The sequence below is a fragment of the Paramisgurnus dabryanus genome, chromosome 19 (assembly GCF_030506205.2).
Source record: "Paramisgurnus dabryanus chromosome 19, PD_genome_1.1, whole genome shotgun sequence".
NCBI classification, from domain to species: Eukaryota; Metazoa; Chordata; class Actinopteri; order Cypriniformes; family Cobitidae; genus Paramisgurnus; species Paramisgurnus dabryanus.
In genome coordinates, this window is record NC_133355.1 from 4,608,851 (window position 1) to 4,626,768 (window position 17,918).

Below are 17,918 nucleotides of genomic sequence, written 5' to 3' on the forward strand. Positions count from 1 at the left end.
CCAATGAAATAAGAAAAAAGTTCTTTGAATTAAAAATTTATGAAACAGAAATTTCAAGAAAATTTTTCTTATTCCATTGGCAGATTTTTTGCTTGTTTTAAGCACAAATTTACTTACATTTGATATTTTTTTTAAGCAATTTTGATTTATTTAAGAAGTTTAAGAAGACAAAAATACTAAGTACACTGCAAAAAAAATATTTTCAAGAAAAAATGTTCTTAGTATTTGTGTCTTGTTTTCAGTAAAAATATATAAAAATTCTTAAATTAAGATACTTTTTCTTGATGAGAAAAATGACCCAAGAAAATAAGTCTAGTGTTTAGACCAAAAATATCAAATTTAAGTGATTTTGTGCATAAAACAAGCAAAAAAATCTGCCAATGGGGTAAGCAAATTTTTCTTGAATTTAGTGTTAAAGAAAAATTTTCAAGATTTTTTTGCTTACCCCATTGGCAGATTTTTTTGCTTGTTTTATGCACAAAATCAATAAAATTTTATATTTTTTCTAAGTCATTTTGCTTAATGTAAGAATTTTAAGAAGACAAATATACTAAGTACACTGCAAAAAATATTTTCAAGAAAAAAAAATCTTAGTATTTTTGTCTTTGTTTTCAGTAAAAATATGTAAAAATACTTAAATTAAGATGATTTAACTTGATGAGCAAAACGACCCAAGAAAATAAGTCTAGTTTTTAGACCAAAAACATAAAATTTAAGTGATTTTGTGCATAAAACAAGCAAAAAATCTTGAACATTTTTCTTAAATTCAAGAAAAATTCAAGAAAATTTAGCTTACCCCATTGGCAGATTTTTTTGCTTGTTTTATGCACTAATCACTTAAATTTCATATTTTTTGGTCTAAAAACTTAGACTTATTGTCTTGGGTCATTTTTCTCAAGATTTTTTTTACTGAAATCAAGAAAATACTAAGTTTTTTTTTTTTTATATTTTTTTGCCGTGCATTTTCTCTGTTGTACCTTCAATATGCAAATTTGTTCGATTAGGTTACGATTGGCTGACCTCACCGTGCCACACTACTGTTCTGTAAGATGTAAAACGGTCAAGTTATGAACTCATAAAGTTGATGATTTCTGAACAGGATAACTTATGGCTTATAAATGTTCTGGTAGGACTGTAGTAAGAATTTGCAGTGAGAATGTTAGTTTGTCAACAAAGTACATGAAACACTTTTCTTCACCAGAGCAAGAAAAAATCTTCTTTCCATCATGTGTCACGGGCGTTTTTGCTCAGTGGTTTTTATTGGACTGTCTGCTTCTCAAGGGTAACACTTTTAAACTCCTGCACCTCAGCGTTTCACTTCCTTCAGCATCTTTACCTCTTGAGTTTCAGCTGCTGTCAGCATCGTGTGATTGGGTTTATGTCAGCAGTTCAAAGATGCCCCTTCTGTCCCCATTGAGTCTTATGTACACACTAACTGACGCTTGATTGGTCGATAAACAAGATGTCATTATGATTGATGCTAATTTAACCCCACCTCTCTAATTCACAGGTCATATGACTGTGTCACATAACGCTCCATTACCCATCATGCTCTGCTGCATGTGCATGGGGCCCAATGTGTGTTTGTTTGTTTGCTTGCTTGCTAATGCTGGCCGATGGCTGTGTTTGCACACACAAGTCAAGCATATTAATTCTGCAAGTGTGTGTAACGAATAAGAAAGTTTGGTGTTAAAAATTTGGCTAGAAATATAAAAACAGAAGGTCCCATCTTTATAGTACATACATGCAGTTAAACATTTAATAAAAAAAAATACTTTGAGGCCCTTTAACCCAGAGTCCTGCACAGGTCCATTTTTCGAGACCCGCACGTAGGTTCAATTATAACCCAATGGGTAGGTTCAAAGATGATTCTTTAATACTTTTGGCCATTGTCCTGGCTTAAAGGAATAGTTCACGCAAAAATAAAAATAATGTCATTAATGACTCACACTCATGTCGTTCCAAACCCGTATATCCTCCGTTCATCTTCAGAACACAGTTTAAGATGTTTTATATTTAGTACGAGAGCTTTCTGACCCTCCATTGAAAATCTATGTACGGTATACAGACCTGAAAGCGAAGATAATGCTGAATAAAGTCATAATTTTTGGACCAAATTGTATCTTCCATGCTTCAACAAATTCTAACTGACCCACTGATGTCACATGGACTACTTTGATGATGTTTTTATTACCTTTCTGGACATGGACAGTATACCGTACATAGATTTTCAATGGAGGGTCAGAAACTATAAACATCAAAACCGAAGATGAACGGAGGTCTTATACTGCGTTTACACCAATCGCGGTAGAGGCGTGAAGCGCGAGTGATTTCAATGTTAAGTCAATTTGAAGACGCGTTGACGCGCGTCAAGAGGTCCCGCGGCGCGGAAGAGGCGTTCGGCACGGCACAGAAGACTCGTTTCTGCCTCTTTCGCGCTCATTGGGCGTTGTGCGCGGTACGCGCGAATGGTGCTTTTTGCGGTTCACGCGATTTTGCGGCTGACGCCCGAGTTGAAAAATTTGAACTTTGGCGGAATTTCGCGCCGTGTTAACCAATCAGGACCCTGCTTGCTGCTGTGGTGGCAGGCCCACCCGGAGTCACTCACTCAACCAACGCTTGATATTGTCCATAAGCAGTCACCCGGAGCTATACGACACAAGTTCTTATTTCTATAGAGACAGGAATAAAAAGGACCTCGCTTGGAAGAGTGTCAGTGAGGACATTGGGCAACCTGGTAATTGTAACACTTCACTTTTGAGTCACGTGACGTTTATCGACCCGCGTCCTTTATTTTCCCTCTATAGTAAGGTTACCAAATACAAACTGGTAATTCTCTCGATAAATGCACAATCAACATCAGTCATTTTGCAAACAGACAACCGCATAGCACTTGCCCCTTCCACAAGAAGCGGAGTTTGCCTCTGACGCATGTCAAATGCTTGCTTTTTCAGCGCTTCTACTCCGCTCTACACGCGCGAATGCATCCAAATCAAGCGGCAAACCACGCACGGTAGACGCGATTTTGACGTCCGAATCGCGGTTGGTGTAAACTCAGCATTACGGGTTTGGACCGACATAAGGGTGAGTCATTAATGACATTATTTTCATTTTTGGGTGAACTATACCTTTAAGACTTTGGTGCACTTCACTTTTATGCATAGGGGGGGTCAGCGTACAGCGCGCATGACGCAAATGTCGTCATCAAAACAGTACTTGCGTATTGTATGCAAACAATACTGCATGCTCGTACAGAAGTAGTATGTAGGTCAGGAGAGGTATTGCGATTTGACGCAATCCACATGCGTTGCGTACAAGTCAAATTAAGAATACTAGGCTGTGCGTTGGACTGTGCGAGTCTGTGCTTGGGCCCTTATGGTGCGTTCACACCAGACACGGAAGCGCAAGTGATTTACATATTAAGTCAATGCAAAGACGCGAATAGGCATCCTGCAGCGTGGATGGCGCAGCGTGGATGGCGCAGCGTGGATGGCGCGGCGTGGATGGCACGGCATAGATGGAGGGTTCCGTGCAAATTACTTTTGAGGTGAAAAATCTGAACTTTTCCGTTTTTTTGCGCCGTGTGAACCAATCAGGGAGCTTGCATCCCATGATGCAAATTTACGCGTGAATGTCTGGAATGACTAGAATTTTACGCGCGAATGAAGCAAATAAACTAAACATTTTCATGCGTCCAACTAAGCGCAAATAGCGCGTTCTTTCCGGCTCTTCTGCTTCTGGTGTGAACGCACAGTTACTGTGTTACCTTTAAGGAGTACAGCATATAGATGACCTCAAAAATAACGAATTTTCATGAACAAAACTTCGAAATCAAAATGATATCAAAAGTGACTTATATAAAGGTTGTACTGTATTGTAAACAATCAACACATGCCAGCCAAATAATGTTTGTCTCTCTGATCTGTATAAACTTGCCTCCACTCATGTCACATAGAAATCAACATCCAATTAATTCTCAATGGATAAAATGAAGCCTTTCTCACTCTATAATAAAACTAACATATCTCTTTCATTCAAGACAACGTCTCGGTTACGTATGTAACCCTCGTTCCCTGAAGGAAGGGAACGGAGACGTCACGTCGTGACCGACGAATTGGGAACCGCTCCGCGGGTGACCTATCTACTTCGAGAAACTATAAAAACGCCAATGAACTTGGCATGCAGGTATTTGCATAATGCCGGCGCCGCCCCGCCAGGTGCGTATATAAGCCGCAGGTGCACAATACCAAATTAGCTATATTATTGCTGAGAAGCCGAGCAACAGTGCCCGGCCTGAAAAACAGCAATGGAACAGCAAACTGTGGCGACGGGACGTGACGTCTCCGTTCCCTTCCTTCAGGGAACGAGGGTTACATACGTAACCGAGACGTTCCCTTTCAGTCGGTCACTACGACGTCACGTCGTGACCGACGAATTGGGAATCCCTACCAAAACGCCACTGCAGCTGAACCCTTCCAGTGTCTGTAAAAGCCCTCCGCCCTCCACATAGGGGGCGGAACCTAAGGCGAAATGCAGAAGGCCGGTCACTACCTGTTCCTTAACCCACGATAGTGAAGCAGCGAACTGGGGAAGCGTCTAAACTGAGCGGAGCTAGAACACTGCGGAAGCCATCCCCTAAGAAGGTTGAATGGATGACATAAAAATATGAAACAACCGATAGGTTGCTCATAAAAAGTCTCTGAACAAAACATAGTATGCAGAGAGATGCAGAGCAGGCTCTGCTAAGGAAAACGTGGAGGATTAGTACCCCACGGAGTATACACACAAATGAACCCCACGTAGGGGACAAATGTGGACGCCTAGCCTACACAGGTTTACAGAGAATACATCAGTGATAGATTGACAGCGGATGCTCCGCAACACCAGCTATCAGGGCGGTGGAGGAGAGGCAAAAACAGTTTTTTTGACGTTTTTGCCCCATTGGCCTTCCATATTGGTGCAGATGTGCAGCACCAAAATAGAGGCTCCAAGCCGACACACGAGCCGACCCTCGGCATTCTTAACTAGTTAGTAGAAAGAACCCGAGTGGAAACCGGTTCGACACGAACACTATAGAATCTTGTGAACGTATTAGGTGTCGCCCAGCCTGCAGCTCTACAAATATCTGTTAGCGAGGAACCGCGAGCCAGTGCCCAAGATGATGCCACACTGCGTGTAGAGTGGGCACGTAAATTAAACGGACAAGGCACATTCTGCTTTTGATATGCAAGGGCTATAGTATCCACAATCCAATGGGACATCCTCTGCTTGGTGACAGCTTTTCCTTTCTGCTGACCACCGTAACAAACAAAGAGCTGATCTGAGGTCCTAAAGCTTTGCGTCCTGTCTATATACACACGTAGTGCACGAACAGGGCATAACAAAGCCGTGGCTGGGTCTGCCTCCTCCAAAGGCAGCGCTTGGAGGTTCACCACTTGATCTCTGAAAGGAGTGGTGGGAACTTTGGGCACAAAGCCGGGCCGGGGTCTCAGTGTTACGCTGGATGCAGCCGGCCCGAACTGAAGGCACGATTCGTCGACCGAAAATGCATGAATATCCCCTATCCTCTTAACAGAAGCCAAAGCAAGGAGAGTTAATGTTTTCATTGTAAGAAATTTAACACTCACACTATGCAGAGGCTCAAATGGGGCTTCCTGGAGTGATTTCAGCACCAAGGACAGGTCCCACGGAGGAATAGAGGGAGGACGCGAAGGATTCAGTCTTCGAGCGCCTCTGAGAAATCTAATGACCAGGTCGTGCTGACCCACTGTTCTACCGTTTACGGGTGAATGGTGAGCTGATATCGCAGCGATATCGACCTTAATAGTGGATGGTGACAGCCTATTCTCCAAACGACGCTGGAGATATAAAAGCACAACACTAATCGGGCATTCTCGGGGGTTTTCACTTTGGGAAGAACACCAGTCGACAAACAGGTTCCATTTAAGCGCGTAAGCCTGTCTCGTAGACGGCGCTCGCGCTGCAGCAATAGTGTTAGATACCTCTTGCGGTAAATCACTCAAATCCTCCGTGCCCCGTCCAGAGACCACACATGGAGGTTCCACAGGTCGGGGCGCGGGTGCCATAATGTGCCCTCTTGTTGAGAAAGAAGGTCCTTCCTCAGGGGAATCTTCCACGGAGGGGCTGTCGCGAGGAGAGAGAGTTCTGGAAACCAACTCCTGGTTGTCCAATACGGTGCCACCAACAGCACGCTCTCCTCGTCCTCCCGGATTTTGCATAGGGTTTGCGCAATGAGGCTCACCGGAGGGAACGCATATTTGCGCATGTTTCGCGGCCAGCTGTGTGCCAATGCATCCACGCCGAGCGAGTCGTCGGCTAGTTAATAGAACAGGCGACAATGGGTCGTCTCTGGGGAAGCAAACAGATCTATCTGCGCTTTGCCGAAACGTCTCCAAATCTGCTGAACCGCAATGGGGTGGAGTCGCCATTCGCCGGGACGCGCAGCCCGAGAGAGCGCATCCGCCTCTACATTGAGCGCGCCCGGGATGTAAATGGCACGAAGAGACCTCAAATTCTTCTGACTCCAAGTGAGGAGATGACGGGCGAGATGCGACAGGTGACGCGAGCGTAAACCGCCTTGACGATTGATGTACGCCACGGTCGCAGTGTTGTCTGTGCGAACTAATACATCTTTGCCCTGTAACTCGTTGCTGAAACGGACGAGCGCAAGATATACAGCCCACATTTCTCGGCAATTTATGTGCCAATGCAGCTGGGGTGCCGTCCAGACCCCCGAAGCCGTAAGCCCATCGTACGTGGCCCCCCACCCCGTGTCCGAAGCATCTGTGCATACTATTGCATGCCTGGAGACCTGTCTCAGAGGCACACCGGCTCGGAGAAACGCACGGTCTGACCACGGAGTGAAAGTGCGACGACACGCAGGTGTAATGATAACACGGTGAATGCCGCGCAGCCACGCTCTCCTCGGGACTCGATCGTGAAGCCAATGCTGAAGCGGTCGCATATGAAGCAGTCCGAGCGGAGTTACAGCTGCGGCTGCTGCCATATGCCCCAGGAGCTTCTGAAATTGTTTCAGCGGGACCGCGCTCTTGCTCTTGAATGTATTCAGGCAAGTCAGAATCGACTGTACACGCGCTTCTGTTAGACGAGCTGTCAAATCGATCGAGTCCAGTTCCATCCCGAGAAAAGAGATTCTCTGCACGGGGCAAAGCTTGCTCTTTTCCCAGTTGACCCGAAGACCCAAACGAGCGAGGTGTTTTAGAGTTAAATCTCTGTGATCGCACAGCGTCTGACGTGTTTGAGCTATTATGAGCCAATCGTCTAAATACGCGAGAATGCGCACACCTTTCTCTCTCAGGGGTTTTAAAGCCCCCTCCACTACTTTGGTGAATACACGGGGAGACAGAGAGAGCCCGAATGGGAGGACTTTGTACTGGTATGCTCGCCCCTCGAACGCAAAGCGGAGAAACGGCCTGTGCCGGGGGAGAATCGATACGTGGAAGTACGCGTCCTTCAGGTCGATGGATGCGAACCAATCGTTTGGACGAATGCATGGAAATATGCGCTTGGGCGTCAGCATCTTGAACGGCATTCTGTGAAGTGCACGGTTCAGCGAACGCAGGTCCAGGATCGGTCGCAAGCCGCCGCTTTTCTTGGGTACAATAAAGTAAGGGCTGTAAAACCCCGACCTCATCTCGGCTGGAGGGACCGGCTCGATCGCGTCTTTCGCCAATAAGACAGCGATCTCCGCACGGAGGACGTGCGCATCGGCAGCTCTCACCGTAGTGAAACGAACGCCGGAGAATTTGGGGGGACGCCGGGCAAATTGGATCGCATAGCCGAGACGAATCGTGCGTAAAAGCCAACGCGACGGGCTGGGAAGCTGTTCCCACGCCCCCAGACACCGTGCGAGAGGGACTAAAGGCACGATCGGTGTACCCGCGGCGGGCGCAACGGAGGTGATCGCCGGTGTGTGCGTATTGGCCGCACCGACAGCAGTGTTGTGCATGATAACACTCACCTGAGTCCGCTGCTGGGTGGGTGAGTAAGGGAGGCTCTGCTGAAGACACCTCACGCCACTCGATGCACCCTCTGGCGAAGGGGGAGGAAGATGATGGGTTATGAGCCCATGATTGTCTTCTCTCCCCTGAGAAGACAGAGAGCGCGGAGGGGTTATGAGCCCGTGCGTTGCTCTCGTACTCCTCTGATGAGTCGGAGAACGAGGGGGGGTTATGAGCCCGCTCGTGTCTCCGGCGCTCATCTGAAGACCTAGAGATGGAAGTGGAATTCGCTCTTTTTGTGGAATTGTGGGTGCCGACTGAAAAGTCGGCGGAACAGAAAAATGAAACAAAAGATTCCCCAACCGGCCCTCCTCCGGTGGGGGGAGTGGTGCCTTCACCATCTCCCGAAGAGCGATCCCCTCCATCTCTAGGTCGCCCGTCTCAGGGCCGCTTCGAATTTCTTTTTCCACCCTTTGAAGCGGGCTGAGCGGGCTGCTGACGACCGGTTCCTCGCTTCTTAGAAGAGCCCCGGGGAGGAACGGAGGCGGCCGCCGCAGGACGCCCTCGGCGAGGAGCAGGCTGAGGTGCCGACGTGGACGGGGCAGGCGCAGGACGCTTCCGACGTGGCATGATCTGAGCGATGGCCTCAGTCTGCTTCTTGGCCGCGGAGAATTGCTGGGCAAACTCCTCGACCGTCTCGCCGAACAGGCCGGCCTGGGAAACCGGAGCATTCAGGAGCCGGGTTTTGTCAGCATCCTTCATGTCCGCCAGGCACAGCCAGAGATGGCGTTCCTGGACCACCAGGGTGGACATCGCACGACCGACGGCACGTGCGGTGACCTTGGTCGCACGAAGCGCCAGGTCAGTAGCCGCACGGAGCTCGGAGAACTCCGCCGAATCGTGACCCCCCGCGTGCAGGTCCCTCAGAGCCTTAGCCTGGTGAACCTGCAGCAATGCCATGGCATGCAGGGCTGAAGCTGCCTCCCCACAGGCTTTGTAAGCAGCGCCGGTTAGAGCGGACGAATGCTTACAGGCCCGTGAGGGGAGAGTAGGCTGGTCCCGCCAGGAGGAAGCGACACCGGCCGGACACAACTGCATCGCGACCGGCCGCTCCACTGACGGGATACCAGTGTACCCCCTGGCATCTCCACCCTCGAGGGAGGTGAGAGGTGAAGGCTGAAACGGCCGGTTCCGGGAGGAAAACGGGGTTTTCCACGACCGCGTCAGCTCTTCATGGACCTCGGGGAAGAAAGGCACCGGGGGCGAGGGCTGGGAAGCCCTGGCACCCCCGAAGTACCAATCGTCGAGGCGGGACGGTTCGGGTGGGGGAGGTTCAGTCCACTCCAAGCCGACCGCCGCCGCCGCCCGAGCGAGCATGGCTGCCATCTCGGGGTCGAACGCAGGGCCCGCAACCCTTCCCGAAGGAGGGAGTGGGTCTGGATCGGCGTCCGAGATTGACAGCCCCCCCTCCGATGCTACGGTGGACAAAGTCTCCGGTGGAGGCTCGACAGAGCGCGAGGACACCGTAGAACACGGGCCACTCGTCTCCATCGGGACCTCCGCTGGCAACGGATCAGGGCGCTGGGAGCCACTGGACGAACCAGCAGACCGACCCAGCACCGTTATACGGAGATCATCCTTCGCAAGCCTAGCAACTGCGCTCTTAGCAGTACCAGGCTTGGAAGGCGGGGGCCGTTCCCGGAGAAACGACACCCGTCTCCGCAAATCCGCCATAGTCATGCCCTCGCAGATGGAGCATGAACTATCACGCAACGCTGCCTCAGCGTGCTGGAGCCCCAGACACGAAACACAGCGCTCGTGGCCATCCCGGGGAGCGATGAACACACCGCATCCAGAAACGGAGCACGGGCGGAATGCCATCTTTAAAAAGACGCACCCAACCGTGACACGAATGAGTGGCTGTCTTTAAAAAGACACAAAGCTCAAACGTGCTGCTCTTTTAGGGAAATCACTCTTTTGTGCGAGCTGGTGAAACACACAGGGAGAGGCAAACGCACTCACTCGAACTCAAGTCCTAAATTAAAGAGACAGAGAGAGAGAGAAGGGTGGAGAAAACACTGCGAGCCTCCGCTGAGGTGTCTTTGCCCAACCAGCTTCAGCAAGCTGAGATTTTTCTTTTCCCTCTTTAGAGACAGGATCTACGAAGATCAGTTTAAACAGCTTCTCGAGAGCAGATGTCTGCCGGCTTCGAAGCAATAAAGCTAATTTGGTATTGTGCACCTGCGGCTTATATACGCACCTGGCGGGGCGGCGCCGGCATTATGCAAATACCTGCATGCCAAGTTCATTGGCGTTTTTATAGTTTCTCGAAGTAGATAGGTCACCCGCGGAGCGGTTCCCAATTCGTCGGTCACGACGTGACGTCGTAGTGACCGACTGAAAGGGAACAGTCATGTTTAACAGCTGTAAGTGTGCGTGAGTTTGTTTGTTTGTATGTCTATCAAGTGGCAGCTCGTCTTTGTAAATGTTGAAAAGGTTTTATTGTTTTTTTTTTTTGGGGGGGGGGGGGTAACTGTTTCCTAATTTCGAGCACTTTGTTTCCAGCATACATCATGTGTGTTTTCATTCAGATCAATGTTGAAAATCTGTTCACTGTTTTTTATTGTTTATGAAACATGTTTTTTTCATCAGTAAAGTATGTTCACATCTGTGCCAATGATATACTGATGTTTTTGTATGTTTTGCTTTAATTACATGTTTCGTGTAGTAGCTTACGCCCAAATACCTAAATAAGTATATATTCTGTGTACATTAAGAAATAATATATTATGATTAAATAAATGAAGTATTACAATAAATATTCTTCTTCTTTTAAGAGTGGACCTTGTGTGTATGTTTATTTGTTTATTTTTAAATTCTATCATAACCTCATATGTGACCACTATTTCATCTGAGAAATAAGCTTTCCATTGATGTGTGGTTTGCGATCAATGCTGAATAAAGTTGTAATTTTTGTAATATTTAGACCAAAATGTATTTTCAATGACAGTACAGTATGTAGATTTTCAATGAAGCTCTCGGACAAAATATAAAACATCTGAAACTGTGTTTCGAAGATGAACTGAGGTCTTTCAAGTTTGGAACGACATGAGGGCGATTCATTAATGACATTATTTTCATTTTTCGGGTTAGTCCTAGATTAAAACACACGTTTGAGGTGTCCTAAAAATAACTTGAATTGTCTTAAAATATATGAATGATTTGTCTTAAAATACACACAAATAACATCTTTTCTAAGGCACATTTATAAAAGATGCTTTAACATCTAGCCTAGTTGTGGCTTTAGCTAATCCTTGTCTGTGAAACCAGGCCTACAACACTTAAAGATTAAAGTAATGACTCAAACTGGGAGAGATGAGGGATTACAGTTCAAAGGACATCTGAAACAATGTAACATTAATTTCCATTATAATAATTCCAGAATAATCCTCTTAAAGGATTAGTCAATTTTCTTTAAAAAATCTAGATAATTTACTCACCCCCATGTCATCCAAAATGTTGATGTCTTTCTTTGTTCAGTCGAGAAGAAATTATGTTTTTTGAGGAAAACATTCCAGGATTTTTCTCATTTTAATGGACTTTAATGGACCCCAACACTTAACAGTTTTAATGCAGTTTAAAATTGCAGTTTTAAAGGACTCTTAACAATCCCAAAAGAGGCTTAAGGGTCTTATCTAGCGAAACGATTGTCATGTTTGGCAAGAAAAATAAAAAATATGCACTTTTAAACCACAACTTCTTGTCTATCTGTGGTCCTGTGATGCGCCAGCGCGACCTCACGTAATTTTGTAGTGACGTGGAAAGGTCACGTGTTACATATATGAAACGCACATTTGTGCAGCATTTTAAACAATAAACTGACACAAAGACATTAATTAGTATCATTCGACATACAACAATGTTGAAGAGGTCCTCTTTCTCCACACTTATAAACACTAGGGCGTATTTTCGCATATGACGTATTACTTGAGGTCACGCTGGCACATCAGAAAACCGGAGGAAGAAGAGAAGTGCAAATGTTTTATTTTTCTTGCCAAAAATGACATTCGTTTCGCTAGATAAGACCCTTATGCCTCCTTTGAGATCGTTTAGAGTCCTTTGAAACTGCAATTTTAAACTGCATTAAAACTGTTAAGTGTTGGGGTCCATTGAAGTCCATTAAAATGAGAAAAATCCTGGAATGTTTTCCTCAAAAAACATAATTTCTTCTCGACTGAACAAAGAAAGACATCAATATTTTGGATGACATGGTGGTGAGTAAATTATCTGGATTTTTTTTTTTAAGAAAATTGACCAATCCTTTAAAGGTCTTGCATGTAAAGAAAAACCTCTCATGTAAAAATCCTCAAGCCATCAAACCAATTAAACGCTACCACAACACGACTCCCCTGGCTACAAGAGACATCCTCAGAAACACATTCACGTTCCGGCAAACAATTTGACGAGTCATTTTTCATTTTAGTTTGCTTGTTTGTTATTTAACCCAGAGATTTACGCCGTCTGCAAGAAGACTTGCGGGAAATTCGGCTTAGAATCAAATCAATAAAGCCGCTTCTTCTTCCCACGACTACAGACGCACAGGGCCTTAGACAGATGGAGGCTACTGAGAGATGCTCTGATACAATAAAGCTTTCGCTTCATCACTTATCAACCAAAAATTAGATGAAACAAAGAGAGCAAACCCTATTTATCACAGGCGTATATCACAGGATTACTGAGAGTCGTTCGGTTCGGTTTAGGCTGTTCAGTTTCCCGTTCCCCCTTGTGGGTGGAAATGAATTTTGTCATTAAATCCATCACACGCCCTTATTGAAAGAGTATTGGTTCATTTACGGTGCAGTGTGGGAACCAGCTGGTCATTATTAGTCCCTCGGTGATGTTTTTCGCAGAAGCTTTTGTCAATAAACACGAACTCCGGCAGGAATAATTAGCTGCCTATAAATTGCACTGTGTGGACAGCAGAGGCCTCATAAGACCTCATTAAAACACATGACACCGATGGAAAAGAGATAGCTGATTAAAAAAGACAAAGGTTTTTGCAGTAAATATCATTCTTACCATTTGTGTTTGTGCAAGTGAAGTCGTAGCCTGTAGCATTGTGAGTTTATTTAGACAAATACGGCCAGTCACTTCCTATAGAAGAAGAAATATACATTGTCCAAATGTTATTAAAACAGATTAAGGTAATAGTACAGAGAAATAAAAAGAATCACAAAATCTTTTTCAAAAGTTTACATACCCCGGCGATTAATGTATTGTGTCGCCTTTTTGAGCATCTGTGAATGTTTGTGTCTTGATTTGTCTCTCAGTGTCAAACATGCAGAAGATGCTGGAAAGCACAGAATGTGCCGGACCTGAAGGATTTTTATAAAGATCAGTGGGCAGTTTAATGAAAAAGAGACAATCAAAAAATATAAAAATATAAATGCAAATGAGCTGATCTCTGTACTAAATGGCAATGCCGTGGTTGGATAGTGCAGATTAAGGGGCGGTATCATATTATCTCCTTCTGACATCACAAGGGGAGCCAAATGTCAATGACCGGTTTTTTCACATGCTTGAAAAGAATGGTTTACCAAAACTAAGTTACTGGGTTGATCTTTTACACATTTTGTAGGATGATCGAAGCACTGGGGACCCAATTATAGAATTTTCATGATATGCACTGCAAAAATGACTTTTTAACTAAGTATTTTTATCTTGTTTTAAGTAGATATATTTAAATATTCTTATCTCAAGATGTATTTTCTTGATGAGCAAATGACCTAAGAAAATAAGTCTAGTTTTTAGACAAAACATATCAAATTTAAGCAAATTTGTGCTTAAAACAAGAAACAAATCTGTCAATGGAATAAGACATTTTTTGCTGAATTTTTCTTGTATTAAGTATATTCAAGAGAAAATGTCTTATTCCACTGAGCGGCAAAACCCGTATTCCACCCTTTGCCCGGTCCCAATGATGGACGACTCTGACATCTGTGCCAAATTTCAAGAGTTTTTGAGCATTTTAAGGCACCCAAAATGCCCAAAAGTGTTGAATAAATAAATAAAAATATTAATTTGAGCAAAAACAATAGGGCTTCACACTTTTCGGTGCTCAGGCCCTAAAAAAATCTGCCAATTGAATAAGAATATTTTTCTTTAAGTGTTTATGAAAAAAGTAAACAAATTCAAGAAAATTTTTCTTATTCCATTGGCAGATTTTTTGTTGCTTGTTTTAAGCACTAATTTACTTTAATTGTATATTTTTTGTCTAAAAACTAGACTTATATTACTAGGTCATTTTGCTCATGAAGAAAATACATCTTCATTTAAGAATTTTTTGATATTTTTACTGAAAACAATACAAAAATACAAAGTAAGAATGTTTTCAAGAAAAAAAATCTTAGTATTTTGTCTTGTTTTCAGTAAAAATATCTAAAAATTCTTAAATTAAGATGTTTTTTCTTGATGAGACAAACGACCCAAGAAAATAAGTCTAGTTTTTAGATCAAAAATATCAAATTTTAGTGATTTTGTGCATAAAACAAGCAAAAAAACATGCAGTCAGCAACACAGTTGCATACTTAAAACTGGCACCAGAGGTCATAGTTGGAGTGTTAAACTGCAAAAAATAATGAAGCCTATTTTTTAGACCAAAAATATCACATTTAAGTGGTTTTCTGCATAAAACAAGCAAAAAAAATCTGCCAATGGGGTAAGAAATCTTGAACGTTTTTCTTAAACACTTAATTCATGAAAGATTCAAGTAAAATTTTCTCACCCCATTGGCAGATATTTTTGCTTGTTTTAAGCACAAATTCACTTAAATTGTATATTTTTTGTCTTAAAACTAGTATTATTTTCTTAGGTCATTTGCTTACATCTTGATTTAAGAATTTTTAGATATTTCTACTGAAAACAAGACAAAAATACTAAGTAAGAAAGTCATTTTTTGCAGTGTAAACACCATCTGCTCTATTACACAAAACAAAAGCTACCGTTCAATATGTGCGTGACCCTTTAAATACCTAAAGTACAACAATCTAAGACTATAAGGTTGGTTTGACAAGAAACTAAAGCCAGTAAAGTGTCCATCATAGCATGCATACGCATCAAAGTTGCATTGCTTTGTGCCAGTCAACAGTCAAGCGAAGATGTGCACTTCTCAATTATAAATGTGGCCAACTGTGCTTTCCAGATGTACATGTATAATACACTGTGAAAACACATTAAATTACAAAGCAACTCAGAGGAAAATCTTGTTGCTCGCTCAGAAAATGTTGTTTTGGCATAGCTTAGGAGATTTGAGTTCTCATGTTCCATTTAAGTAATAACAAAAATTACTTAGAAGAAATTAAGACCATTTGTGACAAAAACTATGTGAAAAAATTGAGATAATAAAGAGATCTCATCACTGTTTCTTATTTCGTATGGGATTACAAGCTATTGGCAGCTGACCCCTAAGACCATGTCTCTATTGCTTGTTCTCCATCACTAACTCACTCACCATCTCTCTCTCTCTCTGTCTGTTTGTCTTTGTCTCAGACAGATAATTATTCATTGTGTTAACAGGAAGTTGAGTCATCTGCCTCATTACCTGGTGAAAGGCATTAAACGTACTGCAATGAAGCGTGAGAGCTGCTCCCCTGCAGACGTTACTGGAGATCTGCGGTCTGCCTTCCAGTGAAATCATATCACAACTCACGTTATTTATACTCTTCAGAGTTCATTACAAGTTAAGCACTATTGTCATCGTGTAAAATGACTCATTCATCAGTGATAAAAACAACATATTTACAAAAATGCATTTACATTGGAAATCTCCAAGACTGTGCAAAGTTTTGCCCTGGAATTTGAACAGACATACATTTATGCATTTGGCAGATGCTTTTATCCAAAGTGACTTACAAGATAAACAATTTTATGTGACCTTTTGCGACACTGTAGCGCAAAACTCTACAAATTGTGCCGGAGATCTGCACAGACATTGACTTAACTGTATATTTTACAATAGGCTATATTATATCTAAACTCACTTTTGTTTTCCACTTCATTTTTCCTCTAAGGTCTATTTCCACAGGGTTGTAAAGGTTTAATGACATCTTAGATATTTAGTACACGTCACATTAGTCTACCTCCCTGCAGTCTCATGAGCAGCATCTGTAAGGCGCACTTCGACACACATTTGACCGTCTGGACTCATCATGTATGATGGATGTAAAAGTGCATCCCAGACTGAAAGGCAGATCCCGCGGGAGGACACAGACACGCCGGAGCTTCCATTTCAGCCATCCTGAAACAAACCACAGGTCCACCTTTTACAGGATCAGAGTTTAGCTGTTATCGATCACTGTGTGCCGGATTCATGTTATCTCAGACACAAATACTTACGTAAAGGAACAGCAGCAATCTATGGATAAAGTTATCAATTTACATGTCACAGTCGATTTAAACACAAGATTTTTCCATACGTATTCACTGCAAACTTAGTATATTTGTCTTGTTTTCCAGTATAAATATCTAAAAAATGTACTTTATTTTTATATTTTTTCATTTTGCTTATTTAATAAATGTAAACAAGTTGATATACTCATTCTTGTGATTTTACTTTAAAGGGGACTTTTTTAAGATAAATCTTTGGTGTCTCCAGAGTACAGATGTAAAGTTTTAGCTCAAAATATCATATAGATCATTTATTATAGCATGTTAAAATTAGCTGTTTTTTGGTGTGTCCTTTAAATGCAAATGAGCTGATGTCTGCACTAAATGTCAGTGCCGTGGTTGGATAGTGCAGATTAAGGGGCAGTATTATCCCCTTCTGACATCACAAGGGGAGACAAATTTCAATTACCTATTTTTTTCACATGTTTGCATAGAATGGTTTACCAAAACTTAGTTACTGGGTTGATCTTTTTTACATTTTCTAGGTTGATAGAAGCACTGGGGACCCAATTATAGCACTTAAACATGAAAAAAGTTAGATTTTCATGATATGAGCCACTTAAAGGGATAGTTCACACAAAAATGAAAATTCTGTCATCATTTACCCACCCTCATGTTGTTACAAACCTGTATACATTTTTTGTTCTGATTTTGAGGAATGTTTGTAACCAAACTGATCAGAAGCACCATTGACTTCCATAGAAATAAAAATAATGGAAGTCAATGGGGCTTTGATCGGTTTGGTTATTTATACAGAAATGTATACATTATAAGAACATGAGAGTGAGAAAATTATGTCACAATTTTCATTTTTGGGTGAACTATCCCTTTAAAATATATTTTTATGGCCATGATGGTGTCTGATTGCTGGATTATAGACTGAACCAGTAATACCAGTATGGGTCTTATACTGTCAAGTTCCTTTACAGCCTCAGTTTGTGTTGCAAGATACTCCCAAAAAAAGGTTTAGCAGAGCTTTTTGAACACTTACGCATTTGTTTTTGCATTTATGCTTTCTGCACTGCAAAAAAAAAAAATTTTAAGAAAAAATTCTTAGTATTTTTGTCTTTTTTCAGTAAAAATATCTAAAAATTCTTAAATTAAGATGCTTTTTCTTGATGCAAAACGAACCAAAAAAATAAGTAAAAAAACTAAAAATATCAAATGTAAGTGATTCTGTGCATGAAACAAGCAAAATAATAATAATAATAATAATAATCTGCCAATGGGGTAAGCAAAAAAATCTTCAAGAAAAATCATCAAGAAAAATTTGCTTACCCATTGGCACATTTTTTTGCTTGTTTTATGCACAAAATCACTTAAATTTTTTTGGTCTAAAAACTAGACTTATTTTTTGGGTCATTTTGCTCATCAAGAAAATACATCTTAATTCAAGAATTTTTTGATATTTTTACTGAAAACAAGACAAAAATACTAAGAACATTTTTTCTTGAAAATCTTTTTTTTGCAGTGTGGGATTCAAACTCACAA

General features: G+C 42.5%; 1 long non-coding RNA gene across 1 annotated transcript in view; it reads right to left on the reverse strand.

Moving 5' to 3' along the window:
- LOC141281049 (uncharacterized) overlaps positions 1-13,584 on the reverse strand; it is a 62,286-nt gene extending 48,702 nt beyond the window's left edge. Inside the window, exons 1-2 of the long non-coding RNA XR_012335439.1 lie at positions 13,243-13,584; positions 13,062-13,136 (exon numbers count right to left, since the gene is read on the reverse strand). This is a non-coding gene — a long non-coding RNA (uncharacterized lncRNA). The remainder of the gene's footprint in view (positions 1-13,061; positions 13,137-13,242) is intronic.
- Between the last annotated feature and the right edge of the window lie 4,334 nt (positions 13,585-17,918).